The sequence below is a fragment of the Rhinolophus hipposideros genome (assembly GCF_964194185.1).
Source record: "Rhinolophus hipposideros genome assembly, chromosome: 19".
In the NCBI taxonomy this organism is placed as follows: domain Eukaryota; kingdom Metazoa; phylum Chordata; class Mammalia; order Chiroptera; family Rhinolophidae; genus Rhinolophus; species Rhinolophus hipposideros.
In genome coordinates this window covers 29,413,795-29,440,284 of record NC_138065.1, presented here as the reverse complement: position 1 = coordinate 29,440,284, position 26,490 = coordinate 29,413,795, and the positions used below count along the sequence as shown (strand labels likewise).

The 26,490-nt window shown below is 36.6% G+C and overlaps 2 protein-coding genes across 3 annotated transcripts in view; both read right to left on the bottom strand.

The window, feature by feature from the left end:
• The window catches only part of SOX13 (SRY-box transcription factor 13), a 205,908-nt gene that overhangs the window by 139,363 nt on the left and 40,055 nt on the right, over nt 1-26,490 (bottom strand). The window lies entirely within an intron of this gene.
• The window catches only part of SNRPE (small nuclear ribonucleoprotein polypeptide E), a gene marked incomplete at its 5' end in the record, with an annotated part of 52,915 nt that continues 40,409 nt past the window's right edge, over nt 13,985-26,490 (bottom strand). The window contains one exon of the mRNA XM_081026378.1: nt 13,985-14,148. The remainder of the gene's footprint in view (nt 14,149-26,490) is intronic.

The following is a 26,490-nucleotide window of genomic DNA, read 5'->3' as shown; positions in this document are numbered from 1 at the left end:
AGATCTTGATCAAAAGGGGGAAATGTGAAAAACAATATAAATGGAGCCACTTCAAAATGAAGTTGGAGCTACCATCCCAGAGGAACTGCCTTGAATGTCTTATTCCTCAAACTTTTGGAATGTTAAAGCTGGGAAAAAGAATTGTTGAACTGGGCCTAAAGCAGCATTATATTGCAAACAACTATTTGCAAAGATAACAAGAAAGCTGACATATGACTACCAAACTGAAAATTAGAGACATTCTTTAGAATTAGTTAGCATCACTATGTTAGCTCATCTGCACCTACAGAAATTCCTTCCTTCTAGTCATGTAATTGTTCCCCTTCTCTTTTTCAGAAATACCCCTTGCCTTCACCTCCTAACCAGAACACTATTTGGGTTTCTGCCTGAATCATGCTTTCCAAATAACTATTCTTTTGGATCTCAAATAAATGCTTCTTACCTCTCACTTGGCCTCCATTCTTAGGTTAACAATGACTACAAGAATGGAGAAATTGAGTGACAAAAGCATTGTTTTGTGAATTGTGATTAATAAATTGCCTCCAAATTACTTGTGTTAAGTTTGGAAAAGGAGCAATTCCTCAAAAAGGGAAAAGATGTTGGACAGACAAAAACTAGGAATCAACATATCACCTTGTCAAAGTCCCTCTATTTAGAATGTCCATTTCCCTCTGTGTGCATCTAAATCCTATTTGTATTTCAAGACAAAGCTCAGGTCTGACATAGAATCATAGAATCTCATACTGGAAAGAGGCAGGAGACAGGGAAATAATTTATATTGAGATCTATTATTATGTACCTGTCTGGGTGTTTAAAATTCATTCACATTTAATCCTTACAGAAAACCAGAAGAACAGGTTTATTGTCTCCATTTTATAGACAAGGAAATCAAAGTTCAGAGAGGTTAAACAACTTACCCATTGTGATCATACTAGCTAGTGGTAGAATGAAGACTCAAACCCAGATCTTTTGCATTTTGAAGCCCAGGCCCTTTGCATTTCATTATACTACCTTAAAGTTCATCTAATCTTAATAAGCCCTGCCCAAGCTGGTGCTTAAATCTTCATTGAGACACCACCATGAAGGGTTATCAGCCCAATCCTCTCCAGGGACAAAGAATTCCACACATTTCAATGCATTAAAAAGTTTCTCTCAGTATTAAGCTGACATATTTCTTCCTGACCCATAAATACTAATACCCTTAAATCTTAATACCCTTTGGGCTCATGCATAATGAGCTAATGGGAGAAGTCTATTCTTTTTTCTTTCTTACATGGGAATAGAATTTCTGCTTCAGCACAGAGGCAGGCATATCATGAAGCTAATAAGCTGAAGCTTGGAGCTTCACTTGCCTGAACCCTGTGAGTTCTGGCAGTTGCTGGGACTTGTGGAGAATTCTAGATGGAGAAGGAAACAGATAGCAATTAGGAAGCATGTCTGGCAAATTGGCTAAAGAGATCTCAGAAAAAAGGAACCTGAAATTCCAAAGCTGCAGTAATTTGTTATTTATTTTCTCATACTTAACAAATATTTACTTTTGTCTCTAATTTTATACTGGAAACTTCATGTTATTTTCTTTAAAGAGGATTCCAAAAATTGTATTGAGCTCTGACCAACCCTTGATTTGATCCATAATAGTCCTGTTAAATATATTTTCAATACTGTATTTATACTTCACCAGAGAAGATATACAGATGGAAAATAAGTACAAGCAAAGGTGATCAACATCATTAGTTATTAGGAGCCAATTAAGACCACAATGAGAAACTACTACATATCTATTAGAATGGCTAAAATTAAAAATCTGACACTACCAAGTGCTGATAAAGATGCATAGCAACGGAAACTCACATAATGTTGGTGGGAATGCAAAATGAACAGCCACTGTTTGGAAACAGTTTGACAGTTTCCCTTTTCCCCCCCCTTATTAAAGATTTTATATTTTTAGAGCAGTTTTAGGTTCATACATGGTTTCTTTTAAAGTTAAACATAGTTACCATATGATCCAGCAATCCTAATCCTTGGTACTTATCTAAGAGAAATGAAAAATTTTGTTCCCACAAAAACTTGTACATAAACGTTTATGGTGGCTTTATTCATAATTACAAAGTGCTGGAAACAACCCAAATGTCCTTCAGCTGGTGGAAGGCTAAATAGACTATGGTACATCACAGAATGGAACACCACTCAGTGATAAAAGGGAAGATGCAACAACAAGGATGAATCGCAGATGCATTTTGGTAAGTGAAAGAGGTTACATGCAGAAGGCTACATATGTATAATTCCACTTATATGACATTCTGGAAAAGACAAATTATAGGGACGGAAGATAGATCAGAGATTGCCAGTGGCTATGGGGTTGGGGGAGATTGACAGCAAATGAGCCGCATGAAGGAATTTGGGGGGGGTGAAACTGTTTTGTATCTTGATTGTAGTGATGTTTACATAATTGCATACATTTGTCAAAACTCATAGAACTGTACAAACAAAAGAGTAAAGTTTACTCTATGTAAACATTTTTTAAGTGAATAGTTTTTTGTTTTGTTTTGTTTTGTTTAGTTCTGTATCTACAATGGCTCTCAATCTATTGGATGGATGAAACAGAGTTTCAGTCCTTAGAGAACTTTTAGTACAGCTGGTACAATGAAGGTGCCTGCTCTAAGAAACAGTATAATATAAGGACCACATACCTAAACATACATCAAAGATAGGGAGACAAGTACAAATGCATGCAACTTCAAAAACTGATACATACAGGTATTAGAATACATATAACAAGGTAAATTTAGTGGGAGAAAGCTTCCTGGAAAGGATGAACAGAGGTTATAAAAATAAAATTATGTAAGGATCTGAAAGCACTTTGGAAAGGTATAAAGATTTATAAAAGCACAGATTGCATAATTTTCTTTTCATCCCCTATAAGGCCAAGCATAATATTGTGCATATTGCTGGTGTTTGGTAAATTGTTTTTTAATACTATTGTTAGTACATAGGATTCATAAATAAAAGAAATTGTTCAAAAGAGTGGAAAGGCATTCAAGTCAAAGGGGCATGTTCACAGAAGTTTCTATCAATTCCAGAGCTGCTGGCTCAGACCCCAAGGACTTATCCCTTGTTACAGGCAAAGTTTAGGGGTGGCACCTTGTAGGTTTTGATCTAGTATGAGTGAGGTCCTGCTTTTAGCAATGGCATAGTCTGCAGTTTAAGGAACTGGTATTAATTAATCTTGTGCTCCCTGTTCTATACAAATATGTAGGTTTTGATGGGTATAGGAACACAAGTTCCCACCTGCCCAGGTGGGCATACTTCCTGTGGCAGGCCCCTGTGCTTGTCTTCCTCTCCTGTTTGACTGCCAGGCTCAGTGTTCTGTAGAAACCAGCCCTGATGGTATCTTGTTCTCCAGATCTGCAAGGGCCTTCTCAGCTTCAGATTGGTGATGTGACAATTAACCTTCAAAGTGGCCTGATAGTCGCTATAGGGTACAGAGCCCCAACCACCTCCGGAAAGTCAGCATCTTGCAAGCCCACTAGTACCCCACACATCCGCTGCTGCCATGATTTGCCAGAGGAAGAAAACTGTCTAATTAACTGTTTTTACCAACCCTGCCAAGACCATAAAAGCCCTTGATTTCTCCCCATCAAAAGGGTCCCCTCCGCAACAAGCTGCAGACCAGAGAGTAAAGAATTAATTTTATTCAAATAAGTCCTGTAATTCCTTTTCCTTTAGGACAACTAGCTGAACAATTTTCCTTGACACTGAACTCTCAACTTTTTTGTCATTTCCCTTCATTCTTAACTCTAAATCTACTAACTTTTCATGAAAACGTCTTACTCTTACCTTACTATTGTTGTTTTAGTTTTGGTTTTCTGTTATTGCAGGTTAGATCTTCATAAGTACACCTATATCCAATTTTAATGCGATAGAAGGCAGGCACTGGCTTTGATTTTTGTATAGTGTAATATAGTAACACAAGATGTTTTTCAATAATAAACTATCACATTGATGGGAAAACAAGAGTCTAATGAAAAATATTTATAGCTCCTATTCTCTCTCTCCAGCAAAGTCTCTTCTTGTATATAAGGAACTGGAAGGGGATTCCATGAGTCACCAAGAAGTTTAGGGACTGACAGTCACCTGTTCCCTTCCACAGGTTTTCTGGGTATATAATTTCAAAATACAGTAATGAAAAGAACAGCCTTCATCTCTTTTCCCTACTTCACATGCTAAGAAATACAAGGGTTCCAAATAAATGATTCATAGATAAGAAGCCATTTCACATATATTTATATTTACTATATATTTTAATTTAGAAACATTTTCACATTCAGTGCCAAAATACAGACACTGCACCCTGCGACCTTATCTATTGTCCCATTTACTCCTAGCACACTCTCCTTCTCTTCTCATGATGGGCCCCTATCTACCGTTAACTCTTACTTTGCCCCAATTCTCCCAGTAAAGCTCAGGCAACTTGTCAGTCTCATCCTACTAGCTGTGGCCAGACCTGGGAGATTATTTCCTGAAGGTAGGAAGCAATATGGAAGTCTGGGGAAATTTCCCTCCCTAACCCACAGAAGAGATGTTTGAAAAGCCTACAGAGCAACTTGTGGGCTTTAAGATCGTGCATCCTAAACAAAGGCAGCCAGCCACCCAGAGGAGTAGCTCCCTGGGGAATTCAATCACAAACCGTGAAATGGCTCCTATGCTAGGGAAGACAAAGGCTGCTAAGAAATGGGAATATTCTAGCCAATCAGCTTCTCCCCAGGACTGTGGGGAAAAGTCTCTGAGAAGGAGGCTTTGGGACCAAATAGGGAGAAATGGAAAACAGCACCTGGGTTAGCTAGATGCAGAAAGAACAAGCAAGCCATCCCTGAGCTGGGAGGCTGGCCCCACAACTATGGGATGCATAAATTAGCACCTGAACTTTGGAGGCAGTCAGTTGACACTAAGCTAACAAATCAAGGCAGTAAGGCAGGCCAGAGCTCAGATGACAATGTACTTAAAGTGATGAGGCAGGAAAGGCTATAGAGCTTGGGTTTATCATCCATGCTGTTGTAATATGCTTGATGCAGGGCACAGTGTACCTCTGAGCCTCCATATCTTCCAGGACAGCAGAAACTTCCCAGGCGATACAGGTGTGGCACCTAAGTGGTCTAGGTTTACAATTCTTGGTCCCATGTGCTTGTGAGAAGTTATTCTAACTTCACAGGACACTTTCCCATTTAGCTAGGTTTCACATGTATTCTCTATTTAATCCTTCTAACTGTGTGAGTGTGAGATGGCTATCTTTCCATTTCACAAAAGACAAAGCTAAGGCTTACAGAAATTAAAGCTTATAGAGATGTAGCAACTTAACCCCAGAGACACACTTAGAAAGCAGGTCTTTAGACACCCCATCTGACGTTCTTTACATTACCCAGTAGTTTTCAAACTTTGGTTTACAAGGCATTCAACAATTTCATGGAGGTACTTGTGGGGTTTTGTGGGGATTCTTCCAGCAGGTCAAAAACTTTTTACAACACTTTTCAAGGATGCCTGACTTTGGTACAGCCCTTTGATTTCAAGTACCTTTGGTTTCCTCAGCAATCCTCAGAGAGTTGTTAGGCCTCACCTTCCCCTGATGCTACAGTGATTCAGAAGGATAAATAATGCATAGATGGGGCCCCAGGTGCCTTGAAAATAAGCCTCACTTCTGCTAGAATTCCAGCCTCACAGGGCTGTGGTGAGAGAAGTGGGCAAAGCAAAAGGAAGTCTGTTACTGATACTTCTTGCCATGGAGTGATAATGCAACCGTTCATCTTCCTGTTGGAGTTTGAAGTGCTCTCACAGTTATGAATGAAATTCTCTCAGATTGGTTTTTAAAGTTCTTTTAAAACATCTCGTTCTTAAATGAGTTCCAGTAGCTTCCTGCATCAGCAGTCTAACACATTTCTAGAGCGATTGCTCTGACAGAATGTGGTATACAGTCCTTGTTTCTGTTGCTGCCCACCATCTGAACTCTCTTCCTATATTTGAGGAATTCCTTACCATTTGAACTTCAGTGAAAAGCAGAGTCAGGGTCTGCTATGGAAGTGAAAGGACCACATACTTCCTCAGCACCACTGGCAGCTAGAGTGGAGGCGTGTGATCTGAGCTTGGTCAGCTGGATGTGCCCACACGGCATTTTGACTCAGGAAATATCAAAGCAAAGAAAGAAGCAGGAAAACAGAGAATTTATTCTAGCAACAGCACTATTCAGTTACCACACCAGGGGTGGTGTGCAGTGTCCATTTCTGACAGAGACAGAGGCTTTATCAGACTGCCTTGGTGGTAAGATTTTGGCAGTGCTTCTGGCTCCCTCGCTCCTCTTTATTTATGCCCATTTTCAGAGCTTGAGTCTCCAGGAAATTTTATGAACTATCCAGCTCCTACTTCTGGTTGTTCAGGCCCAAACTTGGACATAATTTGAGTCTTCTTTGTAACACTGTACCCAATCCATTTGGAAATTCTGGAAATGGTCTATCTCCTCACTGGCTCTCCTTGGCCCAAGCTGCCATCATCCCTCACTGGATTACTGCAATAGCCTCTTAACAGGTCTCCCTCCTTTCACCTTTATTCCCATACAGTCCTCTCTCCATACAGTAATCAGTGATTTTTAAAAAAAATCATAAGTCAGATTCAGTCACTCCTCTGCTCAAAACCATACCATAGCTCCTCATCTCGCTCAAAATAAATTCCAAACTACCTCTCCAGGTCTCTATGATTGGCCTCTGCTTACTACCTTTCTAATCTTGTCTTTTATCACTTCTTCACTTGCTGCTCTACTCTGGCAACACTGGCCTCCACTAGTCTTCTTCAAAATGTGGAGCACAATCTTGTTGCTGGACCTTTAGCTTTGTTGGTCCCTCTGCCAGGAATGCTCTTCTCCAAGGTCGCCACATTACTTGCTTCCTCACTCCAATCAGGTCTCTACTTAAATGTTACTTTATCAGATAGGCTGCCTTGACCACCATATCTAAAATAGCACTACTCTCCTCTGCCATTTCCCTTCTTTATTCTTCTCTAACATCAGAATCTTTCCTCTTTATTTTTCTTTAGCACCTGAAACATAATATCTTCATGCATTTATTTATTGTCTCCCCTACTACAATGTAAGCTCCTTGAGATTAGGGATTTTGTTTTCTGCTATATTCCTGGCCTAGAAGAGTGCCTAGCAAGTAATGAGCACTCAATAAATATACATGAGGTAGGTGTGTTGACCAAATAAAATTCCATTTCTGCTTACATCAGCCATAGTTGATTTCTGTTTCTTACAACTTAAACTCCTAAGAACCTTGTCTGGTAGACTCAGTATAGGACCCAGCACACTGGGAATCAAATTGTACTCTCATTTAGTGACCTTGGCCAAAGTCACTTAATACCCTGGGACTCAGTTTCTTTATATGTTGCCCCTTTTGCTCTAACATAATTTCACAGTTTAACAAAAAAATTTCCAAGAAACAATAGAATAGTGGTTTTTCCAAATAACTTCATTCTTTAGCTTTTACAGTTAGCATTTATATGTTCTTAGAAATGAGTCACCTCTGCACATAGTTTATTAGTCTCAGACAATTCTTATATATTGCCAATGTCATTTGTTACCATTGCCACCAGTGTCACCAACATAATCATCATTAAATAAAAGTAACAAACTAAAAGATAGTATAGGATTCAGACTAAATAAATGCTAAAGAATTTCACAGGGGAACTGAGTTGTGAAATAGGTGAGACTGGAGCTAGGGTTCAGTGGGAGATGTTAATAGAATTAAGGTGAGCAGAGAGGTAAGGTAAAGTACAGACACTTTATACACATGAGAGCAGAATGCTATAGGTATATGATAAGGAGGTGGAATAACCGGAAGTAAGCAAGGTCCAGTTGATCAGGGATAACCAGGCTATGTACTAGCTTCTCTTGATTTCTAGGAAAAGATTTAGATCCCACAGCTTAAATCTGTCTTTTAAGCTTTTGTCCAAATTGTACCCATATCTATACCCTCAATGTATCTTGCTTCCTTCATCTTCTTGCATCCAAAGACTATATAGACTTTTTTTTTTTAAGTTCCTTTGCATCACTCATTGGCTCATATAAAATTCTAGGACTTTTTCTCATGAACCAAACAAAGTTTTCCCCTTCCTATACTTATTATATGTTTTAATATATATGCTGGACTCTCAATTACTCTGATAAATTTTTGTTTTTTAGCCTAACATTTAGCCTATTAATTAGAATTTGGAATCCTAACTCTGTAGGTCAATATAGCAGGTTATAGCTACTACAGTTTGTGTCACCTGATAATTTCATAGGTATTTCTCATCGGTTTTTATCCATGTTGTTGAAGAATATATTGAATGAGGTAAGATCTGGCCCTTTGGAAATCTCTTTCCAAGTTGAAATTGATCTTATCAGTACTTGGGTTTAACTTTTCAGTGACCCATAAATAAATTCATCCAACTGAAGAAATTGTGGTTTAATAAATAGAGCAATGTACTGAGATTCCTATGAACATGCTTCTGAAAGAGTTTGCCCTGACCTTGTCAAGTCAATTAACTTCTCTTGAACTCATTTAGAAAATGAGAGGGCTATACTAAACTTATTTCCTGTTCCAAAGTTCAAGGATTCTATCATTCAGTCCATATCTCCCCATAAAAATGGACAATATTGCACTATTTCTTTAAGTATCCATTTTTTTCTCTCAAAGACAGGACAATAATATTTCTGTTTGGTCCAATTAATGGTATTTCAGCAAAGGTGAGTCTCACAATATTCTCAAGAATAGACAGTCCAATTTTGATGATTCATTCCACAAACATTTGTTGCGTTCATACTGTGTCAAGCATTATACTAAGGGGCTTCTAAAACAAATCAACAATAAAAAACAAAGTTAATTATCAAGTAAACTCTGCATTCCCAAATTTGCCTCCTGCTCATTGATTTTGTATCTGTGCAGCACTGCGAAAGTAAATCTGACTACTTTCCATTGACACTAGCCATTGTAGTTTCCATAGCATCAATATTTATGCATTTTATTAAAAAACTATGTTTTGTCCCTGAATTCTCTGAGATAGTCTCTCATTCCCTGTGAAGCCATATGCAATTAATCATGTACTCATTCTATTTTTCCAGTGTTTCCTCTGGGATCTTTAGGGAAATAGGAATTATATCAGTTAGGATTTGGTCAGGGAAGCAGACTACTATGAGTGATACAGAATAAGGATTTATTATAGGGATTAGGTCTTTTATAATCATGGGAGCTATTTAAGCAGTCTATGTAAATCTGTTGCTTCTGCATGTGATGCAGCGCCAGAAGTCAGCCAGGCCAGCAGTTAGAAAGGAGAGATGAAGAGATAAAGGACAAAGTGGCACCCCTGAGGACAAACTGGAACTGTGTATGTCTCTTTATCACTCCTAATACTCTAAAAGCTGCAGGCGATCTGCAGAATAAGCTGGTGTTCCTCAGTATAGAGCCGTACATGTGCATGGTCCAGAATTTGGAGAACATAAAGGAAGAGATCCAGTGGGAGATGGCTTCTGCTCCAAACCAACTAAAAATATGAGAACTACATCTGCCCTATGCTGACCTTCAGAGCACAAAATTGGCTACTACTTCGCTTTTACCTTCAAAATCTCATGCAAATTTCCCTTGTGCACAATTCCAACCAAGAAGCACACAGGGACAGAAATTATGGGAAATGTAGTTCCAGCTTAGCTACTGTGGACACAGTGCAAAGCCTTCATACGAATTAATACAAAACTGATGGCTCTGACCAACTTTTCCTCCCTTATTCTTCAAAGCCTTTTGAGTATTCATTTCCAAGTTTCATGCCATTGTACTTAGTTCTATTATCAGCTTCGGAGCCAAAAAAAACAAAAACAAAATAAAACCCTATGAACAAAATGTCAAATATCTTTACAGAGAAAATTCTAAAACTTTTTTTAAGAGATAAAATAAAACCAAATAAAAATATACTATATTCATGGATGAGAAGTCTCAATATTAAAATTTAAAAAGAAAGTAAGTCATGCCCAAATTAATCTGAAAATTCAATGAAATTCCAAACAAAATTCCAATAGATTTGTTATGTAGAACCTATACTTCCATGAAAGATTAAAGGGCCAAGAATAGTCAGGACAATTACAAATAACAAAGTAGAGGGACTTATTCTCCCAGATATCAAGACCTGTAGGTGGTTGCCAGAGGTGGGGAGTGGGGGTGGGTGAAATGGGTTAAGGAGATCAAAAGGTACAAACTTCCAGTTATAAAATAAGTAAACCATGGGGATAAAAAGGTTATAATAAAGATATAATATTAAACATCATGCTAATAGTACAGGATTGTAAAGGTTGCCAGTAAACCAGAATAGAGAGCTAGGGAGAGACACATACAAATATGATCAAGGTGCATTATAAATTTTGCAGCAAAAAAATAATAATGTTGAAAAATATTAGAATAATCAATAATTCATAATTGAAAAATTATAATAGATTTCTATTTTATATCATGTACAAAAAGAAAAACCCAGATAGACCAAAATTTTAACATTTTTAGAAAAGAATGTTGGAGAATTTTTTCTATGACATTAGAAAAAATCTTAGAAAAATGAACAGTTATTTTGATAGTATTATAGCTTAAAACTTCTATAAAACAAGACCACCATCAATAAAGTGAGAAATAAGTTACAGACTAAGAGAATATAACTCCAATAACTATAACTGACAAGGTGTTAATATTTAGGATATACAAAGAATCTCTACAACACAAGAAAATGAAAAATATCTTAGCAAAAAAATGGGCAAAAGATATGAACAAGCAATTCATAAAAGAGCTCAAATAGCCAACAAACACAAGAAAAGAAACTGAACTTCTCTCCTAATCTGAGAAATGCAAATTAAAACAACAGATTTCATTCATATTTATCATACCAAAAAAAACATTTAAAAGTCTACAAAAGCAAGTATTGGTGAGGATGTGAAGAACTAGAAACTTATACACTGCTAGGAGAAGGTAAACTGGTACAACAACTTTGGGGACTGATTTGGCAATATTAACTAATAAAGTTAAAGATGCACATAACATATGACCCAACAACTCTACTCCTAGAGAGCTCTTGTATGTATGTGCAATGAGAAATGTATAAGAATATTTATTGCAGCACTGATGTAACACTGAAATTGGTAACAATCTGAATATTCATCAATAGGTAACTAAACAAATATAAACTGAGGTATATTCATCCAGCAAAAAATATTCAATAGTTAAAATGAATGTACTAGAGTTCACGAACTCATCCTAGAAAAAGTGCTACATACCTCATTGCTGAATATCACTACCGTCATCTTCAAAGGACTCCCCTTGGGAAGCTATGCACGGATGCCAGCACCTAGTCCACCCTTCAAAGCAATTTTAGAACTCTTTCTGGAATGGCCATCAGAGCTGTTGTCATATTACCCTTGATGTCCTGAATGTCATTAAAATATTTTCAATATTTCCTTTATCTTCTGGTAAAGAAAGAAGTCATTGGGGGCCAGATCAGGTGAGTAGGGAGGGTGTTCCAATACAGTTATTTGTTTACTGGCTAAAACTCCCTCACAGACAGTGCCGTGTGAGCTGGTGCATTGCCATGATGCAAGAGCCATGAATTGTTGGTGAAAAGTTCAGCTCATTTTCATCTAACTTTTTCATGCAGGCTTTTCAGCACTGCTAAACAGTAAACTTGGTTAACTATTAACTAAAATTTGTCCATTTGGTACAAATTCATAATGAATAATCCCTCTGATATCAAAAAAAAGGTTAGCAACAACGTTTTGACTCTTGATTTGGACCGACGGAACTTTTTTGGTCGTGGAGAATTGGCAGACTTTCATTGTGCTCTTTGACGCTTTGTTTCAGGGTCATATTGGTACACCCATGTTTTATCACCAGTGATAACACAGCCCAAAACATCGTCTTGCCTCTCCAAAAGGTCTTGGCAAACTTTGACTCTCCTTTGCTTTTGTTCATCAGTGAGCTTCTTCAGGACCATTTTTGCACACACCTTTCTCATGCCAAGATTTTCATTTAAGATTTTCCTAACTGTTTCTTTATCAATGTTTACTTGGTCTACTATGCTTTTCACAGTCAGCTGCCGATTTTTGACGCACAATTCAATGAATTTTTGCAATGCTTTCATGAGTTATGCTCGTTACTGGCTATGCAGACCTCTCTTCATCAGTGGCGCATTTTCTCCCCTCAGGAAAATATTGAATCCATTCGTACACTGCCATTTTCTTCACGATATTATCCCTATAAACTTGGACTAACATGTCCCTGATTTCACTTCCACTCTTGCCAAGTTTGACAAGAAATTTAATGTTTGTTCATTGCTCTAATTCAAGCTCAGATGTTCTCACGACGGCACACAGAAACACTCAACAGGGGCCGGCCCAGGGGCTCAGGCAGTTAGAACTCCATGTTCCTAACTCTGAAGGCTGCCGGTTCAATTCCCACATGGGCCAGTGGGCTCTCAACCACAAGGTTGCATTCAACTCCCGTAAGGGATGGTGGTCTGTGCTCCCTGCAACTAGAAACGGCAACTGGACCTGGAGCTGAGCTGTGCCTTCCACAACTAAGACTGGAAGGACAACAACTTGAAGCTGAACGGCACCCTCCACAACTAAGATTGAAAGGACAACAACTTGACTTGGAAAAAAGGCCTGGAAATACATACCGCTCCCCAATAAAGTCCTGTTCCCCTTCCCCAATAAAATCTTTTAACCCCCCCCAAAAAAAACAAACAAAAAAACCACTCAACAGTAATGAATGCCACTCAGCAAGACACCGCCACATGTCGACACAAACACAGCTGTGAGACACTGATATACCAAGGTTATGAAACCTTTCTTGAGCTGTTTGTACAGTGCTGCCAATATGAGCGCATGGTGGCAAGTTCGTGAACTTAACTCTCAGACCTCATAAACACATACATGAAAATGATGCACAACTGGGGAAAAAGAGCGTATAAAGTGAGTTCAACTATGTATTATGGTAATGTTTAATTTCTTTAAATAAAGAAAATCTGAAGCAAACATGGCCAAATGTTGAGATTTGACAAGCTGGTTGATGGATACATTATTTTAAATTGTCACTATACTTTCCTGTTTTCTTGAAATAGTTTGTAATTTAAGAGAAAGGAAGGGAGGGAGAGGGACAAAAAGGAGGGAGAGAAAACAATTCCAATATCTGCACCCCATTTCCTACTTAATGCCACAATTTTGCTGCTCTTTTCTTCACAGTAGTGTAATAAGGTAGAGAGGAAAATGTCCTATTTTTCAAAGATTTGAGTTCTGATCCTAACTTCGTTCCTTCTGACTTGCATGACCTTACTCAAGTCACACAATTCAAAAGGTACAGAGCTAGGATTATTTGAATTAGTACTGAATTGGTTTCCTTACTGTAAAGAGGAAAAAAGTAAACCTCGCTCACAAAGTGGTTGTGAAGATTACCTGAAACAGTTTATATAAAATAAGTAACAGAGTGCCTGTTTGTGGACTCGTGATAAATGCAGAATGAATGGGAGAGTTCCTTCACTAGTTTTCAACTTCCAGCTCTTCTTGTCCCCTATCCTCAGCCTGTGTTATGTTAAAAGGCATGAATTGTCTTGGTTTTCTCATAAACCTTTACATTTTTCCTGACGCTCCTAAAAGGAAAGGACAGATTTTATTTTTTCCACATTCTGTAGATGGGGAAATTAAAGCACATAAAAATGAACGATCTAGCCAAAGTTACACAGGGTATTCACAGGAAAGAGCTGGGACTGACATAGAATTCTTTTGATTCTTGGTCTGCTAACCACTCTGTCATACTATTGAAAAATCAAAAACAAAAACAGGGACCTGCCTGGTAGCTCAGGTGGTTGGAGCACCATGCTCCTAACACCGATGTTGCCGGTTCAATTCCCACATGGGCCAGTGAGCTGTGCCCTCTACAGCTAAGATTGTGAACAACGGCTCTCCTTGGAGCTGGGCTGCCGTGAGCAGCCGGAAGTTGGTGAAAGCTGCCATGAGCTGCCATGAGCTGCTGAGTGCTGCCGCCAGATGCTGAGTGCTGCCATGGGCTACCTGTGCCGCTATGAGCGGCCGGCAGCCAGAGTGAGCTGGAAGAATAAAAAAGGAAAGCAGTGATAGCAATATTAATGTTAGATAAAGTAAAACTTATGGCAAAAAAACACTTAAGGCAGGTGGAGTTATTGTATATAATAAAGGTAATAATGAAAATACAATAAGGAATAGCTATGGACTAACATGGCAGCTAAATATATAATGTAGGTTGATAGGCTTCTAATGACAGGCTTCTAAAATGATAAAACTACAATTACAGTGGGAGATTTTAATTCTCTAATATCAATGACAGATTAAGCAGATGCTATATAAAGGCATAGAGGAAATAAACAACATAATTCATAATGTAGAACATTATTCCAGATTTTATATTCTACAAAAAAATGGTTACACATGTTCATGTATAGAAATTGGGCATCCTAGGTTATGGAGAAAAACCTCATTAAAGACAATAAAGGAAAACATTTTATGGGCCATATTTTCTGTTCACAATTAAATGCTAATGGCATAAATTGTATTCTTATAAATAGTCCCCAATCACCTATAAAATAAACAAGTGTCCACAACTTAGAACTTGGACAAAAAGAAAGAGAAAATGTGAAAAGAAATTGATTTGTAGGCTATAAAACTGTACAGAAAATATTAGTAATTATTATTAGTTACATATTTTAAAAATAATAAAGAAAATGCCGACCTACATAAATTTTTGTGATAAAGTCAAAGCAATGATTGGAGGAAAATGTACAGTTTGAAACATTATATTTCTTGAGCGAGAAAAAAAATTATGTAAAAAGCAACAACAAAATCCTTGAAAGTAAATAGAAGACTGGGAATAATTAAGACTAAAACAAAGTTAATTAGAAAATGAAAAAAATTTGATTATGCAAACATTATGAAACAGACAAGCCTCCAGCCAAACATAGTGCACTAGAAGATAGATCTGAAAATAATTATACAGAACAAACAGAAAGATGACAAACGTGAAAAAGACAATGGAGGATATAGTGCAAGAATCTAACAAATCACTATTCAAAGTTCCAGAATAAGGAAAGAAAATGGGGCAAAGGCAATAATTGAAGAAATAATGGACAACAATGTTTTAGAACTAAAGAAAGAATTCAATCACAGATAAAAGAATCCAATGAACTGCAAGCAAAATAAGTAAAAAGAAAGTTATACCCAGAGACCTACAACAGGGAAAGTCCAAAACAAAAGCAAAAAAAAAACATTTGAGGCAACCATTAAGAAAAGAGAGATTACCTCACATGTGTCATAATTAGAATGACAGATGACTTTATCAACAACAACAACTGAAGACAGAAGTTAGTGAAGTAATATTTTTAAAGTGTTTATAATGTGCTGAAATCAGTAAGTGAAATTCTGTGACCAGTGAAAATGTCTTTTAAAAATGAAGCCTAAATAAAGAAAAATTTTAAACACAGAGTTTACCACCATAGATCTTCATGAAAGGAAATTCTAGAATGTGTACTTCAGACAGAAACAAAGTGATCAGAACAGATGGATTGTCTAAGATGAAAAAATAACTAAGAATAAAATGATATACACATAGTAAATTCAAACAAACACTAGCCACATAAAACTATAATGATAACAATTCCTTATGAAATTAAGAAAGACAAGATAAAGTTAAAATATAAGACAGCATTAACATATAAAATTGGAAGGGAGTGATTGGAGTTGAAATGTTCTAAGTTCTTTTGTATTGTTGGAGAGGAGGTTAAAGATTCTAATTAACTGTAAATTTTTCATTTATCTTTTCATATTATTTTCCTTTAAATTCTTGAGTATATTTAAAATAACTTTTAATTTTTCTGCTACTAATCCCATCGTCTGTGTCATTTCTGGATCTGTTTCCATTGACTAATTTTTCTCCTAGTCATAGGTCATATTTTCCTGCTACTTTGCATACTACTAATTTGTAATTGAATGTTGGACATAGTGAATGGTTCAGTGTCGAGTGATAGATTTTGTAGCCTTCTTTTAAAGAAGGCTAATTTTTTAAGGTTTAATTTTATTTTAGCTGGCAGTTAAATTACTTGAGGATTACCTTGACTGTTTCAAGATTTGTTTTAAAGTATTATTAGAGTGGGTTTAGAGTAGCCATTGTTCTAGGACTAATTTAGTCCTACTAAGTAAGGCTTGACCACTCTGGAATCTCTACTGAATGTCCCAGGTGTTTAAAAATTCTCTCTTTTCTGGCTCATTGGAATTCAAATGCCTCCCAAATCTATGTGTGCTCTGGAATTTTCACCTTATTGCCCCTCAGTAGTTCTTTGTCCAGCTTCAAAGAGTTTTATCCTATGAATGTACAGATTGGTATTCAGTCCAAACAAACAAACAAACAAACAAACAAAAACAAACCCAGTGCAGATTTCTAGAAATCTTTTTCTATGTAGCTGTCTCTTCTCTGGTACTCTGCTACATGAATTTCAACTGCCTCAGCTTCTCCAAATTCTAACATCTGTCTCCTCAACTCAACAAATCAACTGTACTCTCATTGGGTACTCCCTTCCTAGGTCATGATCCAGAAGTACCTCTAAACTGAAAGCCAGGATGATCACAAGATTTGTTTGTTTCTGATCTTTAAGAGACCATAATCCTTTGCTGCCTGTTGATCAATGTGGAAAATAGCTTATTTCGTATGTTTTGTTCACATTTCTAGTCATTTGTGGTATATATAGGGAAGGGGCTGTTCTAGTACTAGTTATTCTGTCATGGCCAGATCATGATTCACTGTAGACTGTGAGAACTTAGGAATGCATGTTAAACTTTCTAAAAACAAAAGAATACATAGTACATACTTGTGGTAGATTGCAAAATGACCACAAATTCTCCCCCAAAGAGATGAAGTCTATTTCTCTGCTCCTTAAATCTGGGTTAGTTATGTAATTTGCTTCTGACTTTAGCAAATGAGAAGAAAGCAAAGTCATGAAGTGTTTGTGTATTGGCACTCACTCACTAGGAGCTCTTAGAACTTCAAGCTGCCACAGAAAAAAGTTTAAGCTACACAAGAGAGATGTGGCCCAGTCAATAGTCACCCCTATTGCTCTGTTCAACAGCCTACCAACCACCAGAAATGAGTGAGATCATCCTAGACCATCTAACTACCAACCAATCTGCCGAATGGCCACAGATGCAGAGATCCATTGAACTGACCTAGACTGGAAGCATGGTCCAGGTGGCTCAGTAATTGTGAGCCAAACAAATGGTTATTGTTTTAAGCCACTGAGTTTTGCTGTTGTTGCTGTTGTTTGTTTTTAGAGAGGAGAAATTGTTGTACAGCAAGAGCTAATTTTATATAAACCTCAAAGACTAGAGGTGAAAAGTAGAGTGAAAAAACAAAGCCCAGTAAAAGACAACAAAGGCAAGGGACAAAAAAATAGAAGACAGGACAAAAAGAAAACACTAAATGACAAAAGCAAAATCCCAATTATAATAATAACTATAGTAACTATAAAAAAATGTAACTGGACTAAAGATACAGCTAAAAATCAGAAACTACCGGACTGGATTTTTTTTTTTAAGATATCTATATGTGATGTACTATAGACATACCTAAAACAAGATGTTTAAGTTACAATTAAAAAGATGGAAATTAACAAATACATTTTTAAATAACTCATGAGTAAAGAAATCATAATTAAAAAAATAAAAGAACAATAGCATAAACATTGTATACCAAAACTTGTGGTATACAGCTAAAGATATACTTTGAGGAAAATTTATAGCCTTAAATGCTTATCAAAAGAAAGAAAACAGACTAATAATTATTAAGTTAAACTTTCATCTTAAGAAGTTGGAAACAAAAGAGCAAAATAAACCCAAAGAGAATAGAAGGAAGAAAAGAATAAAGATAAGAATGGAAATATAATATAAACATATAATAGGGAGAATGAAAAAAATCAAAATGGCTAATGAAACTGACAAATTGCTGATGAAATTGATCAAAAAAGAGCAAACGATATTATGAATGAAATGGTATATAACTATAAAGGCTGCAGACATTAAAATACAGCAAACAATTAAATGCCAAGAAGTTAAAAAAGTGAGATGAAACAAAGTCCAGAAAGTGAGACTTATAAAAACTGACTCAAGAAGAAATAGAACACTTATGTTATCTTATAATCATTAAAGAAATACTACAGTAGTTTCAAATCTTATAACAAAAAAAACTCAAGGCTATGATGGCTTTACTAGAAAGTTCTACCAACATTCAAGGGACAGTCCCAAAGTTAAACTATTTTAAAGTACAAAAAATGTAAACTCTCTACCTCATTTTATAAATCTAGTATAACTATAATACCAAAACATGACAGGAGAAGTATAAGAAAGGAAATTCATAAACTAATTTCACTTGTGAATATAGGTAAAATATCCTAAATAAAAGCAATACATGCTCACCTTACACTAAAATATATTTCAAGTGGATTAAAGATTCTAACTATACAATATAAAACCATAAGAATGCTAGAAGAAAAAATATGAAAACATTTTTATCCTTAAACATGGCACAGAATCTAGACTATAATAGGAAAAGAATATTAGACTTAACTATGCAAATTAAAAAAATTCTGTATAGTAAAAGATATCATAAATAAAATTAAAAGACTATCCAACTAGGAGAAAATATCTGCAATAAAAAAGTTTCTACGAATCATTGAGAAAAATAAAATCAATAAAAATAATACAAACAGGCAATTCACAGAAGAAATATATATATACAACAAAGGTATAAAACAGTATACTATACTGACAATTCTTGGTAGACTGCAAAGCATAATACAGTTGATCCTTGGGGATTTGAACTGCATGGGTCCACTTAAATGCAGATTTTTTTCAATAAATATACAGTTGGCCCTCTATATCCCCAGATCCATTGATTCAACCAACCAGATGAAGAACAGTATTTCCCATCTGCAGTTGGGAATTGCTTATGCAGTAGGCCAACTTAAATTATATATGGATTTTCAGCTGTGGGGCAGGAGTGGGCACGCTTAACCCTCATGTTGTTGAAAGATCAACTGTACAAATGATGGATGTACAAATATGTTAACACACTACATTATTTATGCCACCACAACTATTCTTTGTTTATTTAATATGAATAAAACCATACTCATTCCTCTATCTCTCTTTCAGTTTCTGTTGCTGGCTTTTCTGCCTGCCTTTTAACCTTCCCTTTTTCTCATTCCATACTTTTTCCTATAGGGTGTTTACCCCTTTCCATGGTTTCTTTTATGCCTAATGAAATTGTACTTGTTCTTCGATAATAATAGCTATCACTTTCAATACTTACTACGTGTCTCCTAAGTGCTTTACTTTTACCTCATATTGATGAGGAAACTAGGACACAGGGTACTTAACTAACATGCACAAATGATAAGCTAGGACTGGATTTGAGTTCAGAGTCTGTTCTTAATCACACAACTATGTGTAGAAAACACCACTTTGGGCCAGCCTGGTGGCTCAGGTGGTTGGAGCGCCATGCTCCTAACGAAGGCCTCCGGTTGGATTCCCACATGGGCCAGTGAGCTGCACCCACTACAGCTAAGATTGTGAACAATGGCTCTCCCTGGAGCTGGGCTGCTGTGAGCAGCCAGAGGTTGGTGTGAGCGGCTGTGTGCTGCTGCGGGCTACTGTGTGCCACCATGAGTGGCAGGTGGCCAGCATGAGTGGCCAGCAGCCAGCTGCTGTGTGCTGCCATAGGCTACCGTGTGCCACAATGAGTGGCTGGTGGCCAGTGTGAGTGGGCGGCAGTGAGTTGCTGTATGCTGTTCTCAGCTACCGTGTGCTGCCATGAGTGGTCGGTGGCCAGCATGAGTGGCCGGCAGCCAGCTTGAGTGGCTGGCAGTGAGCTGCTGGGTGCTGCCGTAGGCTACTGAGTGCTGCTGTGAGTGGCCAGCAGCCAGCGTGAGCGGCCGGCAGACAGTGAGAGCTGCCGTGAGCTGCTGTGAGCGGCCTACCGACGACTGGCAACCAACTGCCTCAGCTGGGGGGGAACACAAGGCTCATAGTAACAGCATGGACCAGGGAGTTGTGTTCTATACAACTAGACTGAGAAATAACAGCTTGAACTGGAGAAGAGGGGGAGGCAGAAGAAAAGGGGGGGAAGAAAACACCACTTCCTCTCAAAAGCTATCTCTTATTTTCTCGAAGAAGAAATAATTTAATTCCTCCCTCATATCATCAAAATACTCTGATTTAAGCAAGTAGAGTCAGTGCTAGAATTCAAACTCAGGTGTACCTCTTACCACTTCACTACACAGAAAAGGAACAGGGGAGGTAGGAGAAATTGGACAGATCCAATAAAATCCTGCATTAAGACCCTTTGTGTATGGATCTCGAGAGGCTGATGACATGCTACACTTTTGCAGCTGTGTGGGGGAAGGAAGGTTCTGGTTGGGCTATTTAGGAAGTAAGAATTGAGAGTCTCAGTCTATTCAGTTAATCCCTAAATTATGGGGATTTATGGTAAGCGAGCCATGAAAAAAAACTCAAGCACTTGTGCTCAGTAATAGCAGGAACTGAGTAGAATCAGGTGGCCTCTCAGAAACAAAAATCAAAGGCAAGAACACACCTGGGGCAGTCAAGGATTTCGGGAATTGCCCCTCTGGGACCTTGCCACTTTGAGCATGCTTCAGCCACTCATCACATGTCTCATCCATTTCCCTCTTGCTAAGAGGTCCTTGATTCTTTCCTTCCACTCTCCATGTCCTTTCTCTGGCCTAGAACTCCTACTCATGGTGAATGTTTTCCCATGACTTTAGGTTCTCATGACTTTTCATGGCCACCATTACACATTACATCATAAGGAGCAGGTTTGGGAAGCAATATCATGAATCTTGTTTCAGACATGTTGAGTTTGAGGTCCTAATAGGTCATCCAAGAGATGGCCAAATTGGTAAATTTAGCCGACTGGGCCAATGTGAAGCTCTCCCATCTCCATCTATGGTCTGGGGCATAGAGAGCAATTCTGGGCTAGAGATGTGGACTTAGGAGTCATTGGCCCCTAGATGGCAACTGCTCTAAACTAATTTAAACTCAGGGTACTCTTCATGTTCCTTCATTTTGTGCTTGTTTAGGGTTCTCATACACAGCTTATGAGGCAGCATAGTAGAGTTGCATGGGTTTTGCAATTAGAACAAATAAATCTCTGCTGAGCAACTTACTAGCTATATGAACCAAGGAAATTCATTTAATGTTTTTGAGCCTCTGTTTCCTTATCACTAAAATGGAGTAACTATTTGAGGATTTTTTTTAAATGAGGATTTTTAAAGAGGAGACTAAGGAGACATGACAACTAAATGCAATGTGGAATCCTGCATTAGGTCTCAGAACTGAAAAAGGACATTGTTTTTTTCAGAATACAATGTTTTTTTTCCTTTTTCAAAAGGGAAACTGGTGAAATTCAAATAAAATTAGAAGTTTAGTTAATAATAATGTACATATGTTAATTTCTTAGTTTTGACAAATATACCTGGTATATAAGATGTTAACACTAGGTAAGGCTGGGTGAAGAGTATACAAGAACCCTCTGCTGTTTTTGTAACTTTTCTTTAAATCTAAAATTATTCCAAAAAAAAGTTAATTTAAAAATAAAATAAAATAAAATAAAATAAATAAATGTGTGTGTGTTTGTGTGTGTGTGTGTGACATATTTAAATGTCCTAGCTCTAGCTCCATTTATTGAGAGTCTAGAAGCAGTGACACCCCAGTAGCAATGAGCACACATGAGTCCAGATCTTGGTTTCTAAATACCATTCTCCAATAAAAAGAACCAGGGTTCTTTGAAGAAATGGTTGATTCCAGGGCTGGGACAAGGACAATACAAGATGGTCCTAGAGCATCTTTTAGTACTGAAAGTAAGAAAGCACTCAAAAGACAAAACAATGGGGACATATCAAAGTGACACAGGAGCCAACTGGAAAAGCTCCCAATGACCAAAGCTGGAACAATTTGAGCAAAAAAGTAAAATATATACCCAAAGCATAATATAAATATTCATCAATCTATATATATATATATATATATATATATATATATATATATATATATATATATATATATATATATATATATATAAATGATTGAATAAATAAAGGAGAAGGCACAAATCTTCCTTACAGAAGAATTCCAAATAATATATGAAGATATTTTCCCCCTCCAAGAGATGGAGGCTAATACCCTTACTTTGGGTGTAGGCTGCACTTAGTCACTTGCTTCCAAAGAACAGAGTATGAAAAGGGAAAAATAGTAACTTAGCAGAGGAGAGACCTGGCAGACACTACCCTAACCAAGTGGTGAAGGTTAACACCAGCATTAAGTCTTAACGCGTGCCCCTGACATGATGCAATGAGAAGGGTGCTTCACGTCTGTGATATTCTTTCCCAAAATCCATAGCCTAGTCCAATCATCAGTAAAACAAATTTGTAGGACATTCTACAAATACTTGACCAATATTCTCAAAATTGTCAAGGTCACAAAAAACAAGGAAGATTGAGAAACTGTCACAGAAAAGAGAAGAATAGGAGACATAATGACAAAATTCAATGTGACATCCTGGATTGTATCCTGTAGCAGAATAAAAGACATTATTGTGAAGAAAAATTGTGAAATATGAATAAAGTTTGGAATTTAGTTAATAGTAATATACCAATGTTAATCTTTTAATTTTGAAAAATGTACCATAGCTATCAAAAATATTAACATTAGGGAAGACTAATTGAAGGCATATATTTGGTTGGTGCAAAAGTAATTGTGGTCTATAAGGTTAAAAACAATTGCAAGAACCGCAATTACTTTTGCATGAACCTAATAGAAACTGCACTAGATTTGCAATTTTTGTACAAATCTAAAATTGTTCCAAAATTTTTACATTTATTAAAATCATCAAGAAATTTAAAATGTCCATATTATATCCTTTCTTCCTAAAAAAAGATGGCAAACTATAAATTTGATTTATTAGGCATATACAGTCCTGATAACGATAACATAGACATTCAAATGGAAGAAGATAATAATGGCCAATGAAATGTATTGAATATTTACTATATGCCAGGCTCTGTTCTAAGTACTTTATGTGAGTTAACTCATTTCATTCTTACAACACCTGGTGACGGAGTTAATCTTACTATTATCATTTTATAGATAAGAAAATTGAGATATAAGCTTAAATACATTTCCTAAGATTACCAAAATAAGATGTGGTAGAACAGAATCTAGCACACATCTATTAGACTATAGCCAGTCTGAAATAAAATTTAGCATTACATATAAGGATATTATCACAAAACACTTTTTCTCAATGTAATGGACACTCCTAGTTGCCCACCAGTATACATTTTCCCTTTCTCCTTTATTATTTTAGTTTGTGTTCCTTCAAAAGCCGACACTGAGGTCAAGATTTGGGTACAAGTAGTTTATTTGCGAGATGATGCCAGGAAGCAAATATGAAAGTGGGGAAGTAAACAGGAATGACAGGAAAGCTAATAAAATTTGCTTTGATAAGCTGGTTAACCACTGTGGGTAACAGGCTCAATCTGCTGGGGACCCTCTGAGAGACTGTATAGAGTATGCCTCGGAATTGTACCAAGGATATTTTTCCTCAGCTCTAGTTCCTTATTAGGTGAGGTTTGCTCCAAAAGCATTAAATCTCAGGAAGCATGTAGAATGATCCAAGCTTCAATGGCCAGAGAATGTCCTCAGGCAGAGATGCAAGACATGAGTATTGTGTACAGCAAATGGACTGCAGGTGCCCTTGGGTGGGCCAAGGAAGTAAGGGCTGGGCACTGATAGAGTCAGCCACTGTAACACATCAGTGATTTCTTTTCTCATTCTAAATGAAAACTCACTTCTATGTATAATTTTGTATTTATTATTTTATATAGCTTTTCTTAAAGAGTCACCAGATTATGTAAGTTTCACGTTCCACAAAGTCTGGATCCAACCCTAAGGACAGATTGAGAATATTTTAAAAAATGACATCCATCAGATAAGGTTAATTTACTGATCATTTCAGTAGAAGTCTGAAAAAAGACATAGTAAAATTCAACAACATTCTCATTAACAGCATAGATATATCTTATCCCAATTTAATCAAACTGTAAAGTTTGAGAGAATAGTGCCTACAAGACCAGCCTCACTAAGTCACACCAAGTGCAAGTTTGAGAGGTTCCAAAAACCATCCTCTGGTTTGATAATTCTCTAGAAAAAAGGACAGAACTCACTGACAGCTTTTATACTCATAGTTACAGTTTATTAAAGACAAAGCATACCAATCACAGGAAGAGAAGTATAGGGCAGAGCTCAAGAAGGAGTCTAAACGCAGAGCTTCCAGTCATCCTACCCTTGTAGAGTCATATAGAGTATTATCTCCTTCTGGTCACAATCTGTGACACTGCACATTTTATTGCCAACCAGGAAAACTCACCTGAACCTTTGGTGTCCAGAATTTTCATAAAGGCTCAGTCCCATACTGCCTGCATGGCTGATCCTAAGTTTTCAGTCCCTCCCTTTAGTCATCAGTTCCTCTGGAGATTGAAGCTAATACAATGTGGCCCAAAGCCCATACCATAAATCACACTAACTACTTGGTGGTCAAAGCTCCCAGCAAACAAAGACACTCCTGCTGGCAGGACATTCCTGTCAGTCAGGGTCTAGAAATCACCTTCTCAGTATCAAAAAGCAAAAGTCAAACATCTTTTTGGGTTAGGTTAATTCTTCCTTAATATAAAAGAGTGTATTTCAAATTAAAAGCCAATATTCTACTTAATGAATAAAAGCTAGAGATACTTCCTTCAAAACCAGAAAAACAAATAAGAATGAACATTTTAAAACTTATTAATTTGAATATCTGAAATTTCTAGCCAAAGATTAAAGATTTGAAAAAATAAATTATATTTATTTCTAGTAATGGTAGTCTAGGTTATTTGGATTGACTCCCACTCCCATCATGGTTGCTAGATTTAGCAAATAAAAACAAAATGCGCCAAGTAAAATTTGAATTTCAAACATATTTATACTAACAAAATATTCACTGTTTATTTGAAATCTAAATTAAGCTGGTGTCCTGTATTTTATTTGGCAACCCCATTCCCTTCCCCACTAAAAACAATTCAAAATGCTGGAGATACATAAACATCTTCAGATACAGCCACATATATATAGCCTTCTTAACGTCATCAAAGAGGTGACAAGATAAAAAGGAATTACTAAGTATGGTGGCTTTGTATTGTGTCAACAGAGTGTAATTTATTAATATACTCAGAAATAAGAAAATGTAACAACTTCATCTGAGAGGCAAAGAATTTTCTCATACAGATACAAAGACCCACAGAGCTTTAGCTCTACAACTGCACCTATGGGTCAAAGTAAACACAAAATAAAATATCACTAGTCCGGAGCTCTAAGGGCTATTTTACTTTCCAGTGTACACAAAACATCTTAATTGCTTTGACCTAAAGCATTCAAAAAGAAGAAAGCAACAAACCATATTTTGTCTATTAGTTAACAGACTATAAAATCCCTATCATGCTGATATTGATAACCAAATGTTCAGGCAATAAAATCAGATTCCCAGTTGTTGCTATCATTAAGTGATAATACCTAATCAACTATGTGCAAATCAGAACTAGAACCAAGTCTGGCCAAGAACCAGAAACAAAAATAAAAGCACTGGTTCACAAATAAAGAGAGATAAAGAACAAATAGTTATATTTCTTCTTGGGATTCATTGGGGGGAGGGAGGACAAAAAACAAAATCAGGTATTCATGGGCTTAAATATTCCATGAAGTGCACTTCTAGCACTCGTTAAGAAGTGCCCACTTGGGCATCTCAATGGAATCATATCAAAATAAAATATTAAAAATATTTAAAATATGGCTTTCATACAAATAGAATGAAATCATGTCAAAAATGTATTAACTCATTAATGATGGAACGAGAAAGATGATAAAGCTGGTTCCAAGAGTATTAAAGGAAATTACATATATATCTCAAAAAAAGTATACACATTTCAAGAAAGGAAAACTGTATTAAAATTGTAATAATACATACTGGTAACAAAAGATGAATACAAGTCATGTTTGACTTCTGCAATTACAAGAGGTGCTCAAAATGGTTACCATCAGTGTCCAGACACTTCTGATTACAGCAAATTACAGCTTGAGCAACGTTGATCAAAGTGTCCACTTGTATGCACTCTTTTGGCACCTCCAGTATATATATATATAGGCACCTCCAGTATATATATATATATATATATATATATATATATATATATATATATATATATATATATGTATATATAATGTATATATATATATATATATACACATATATATATATTTATAGTTGC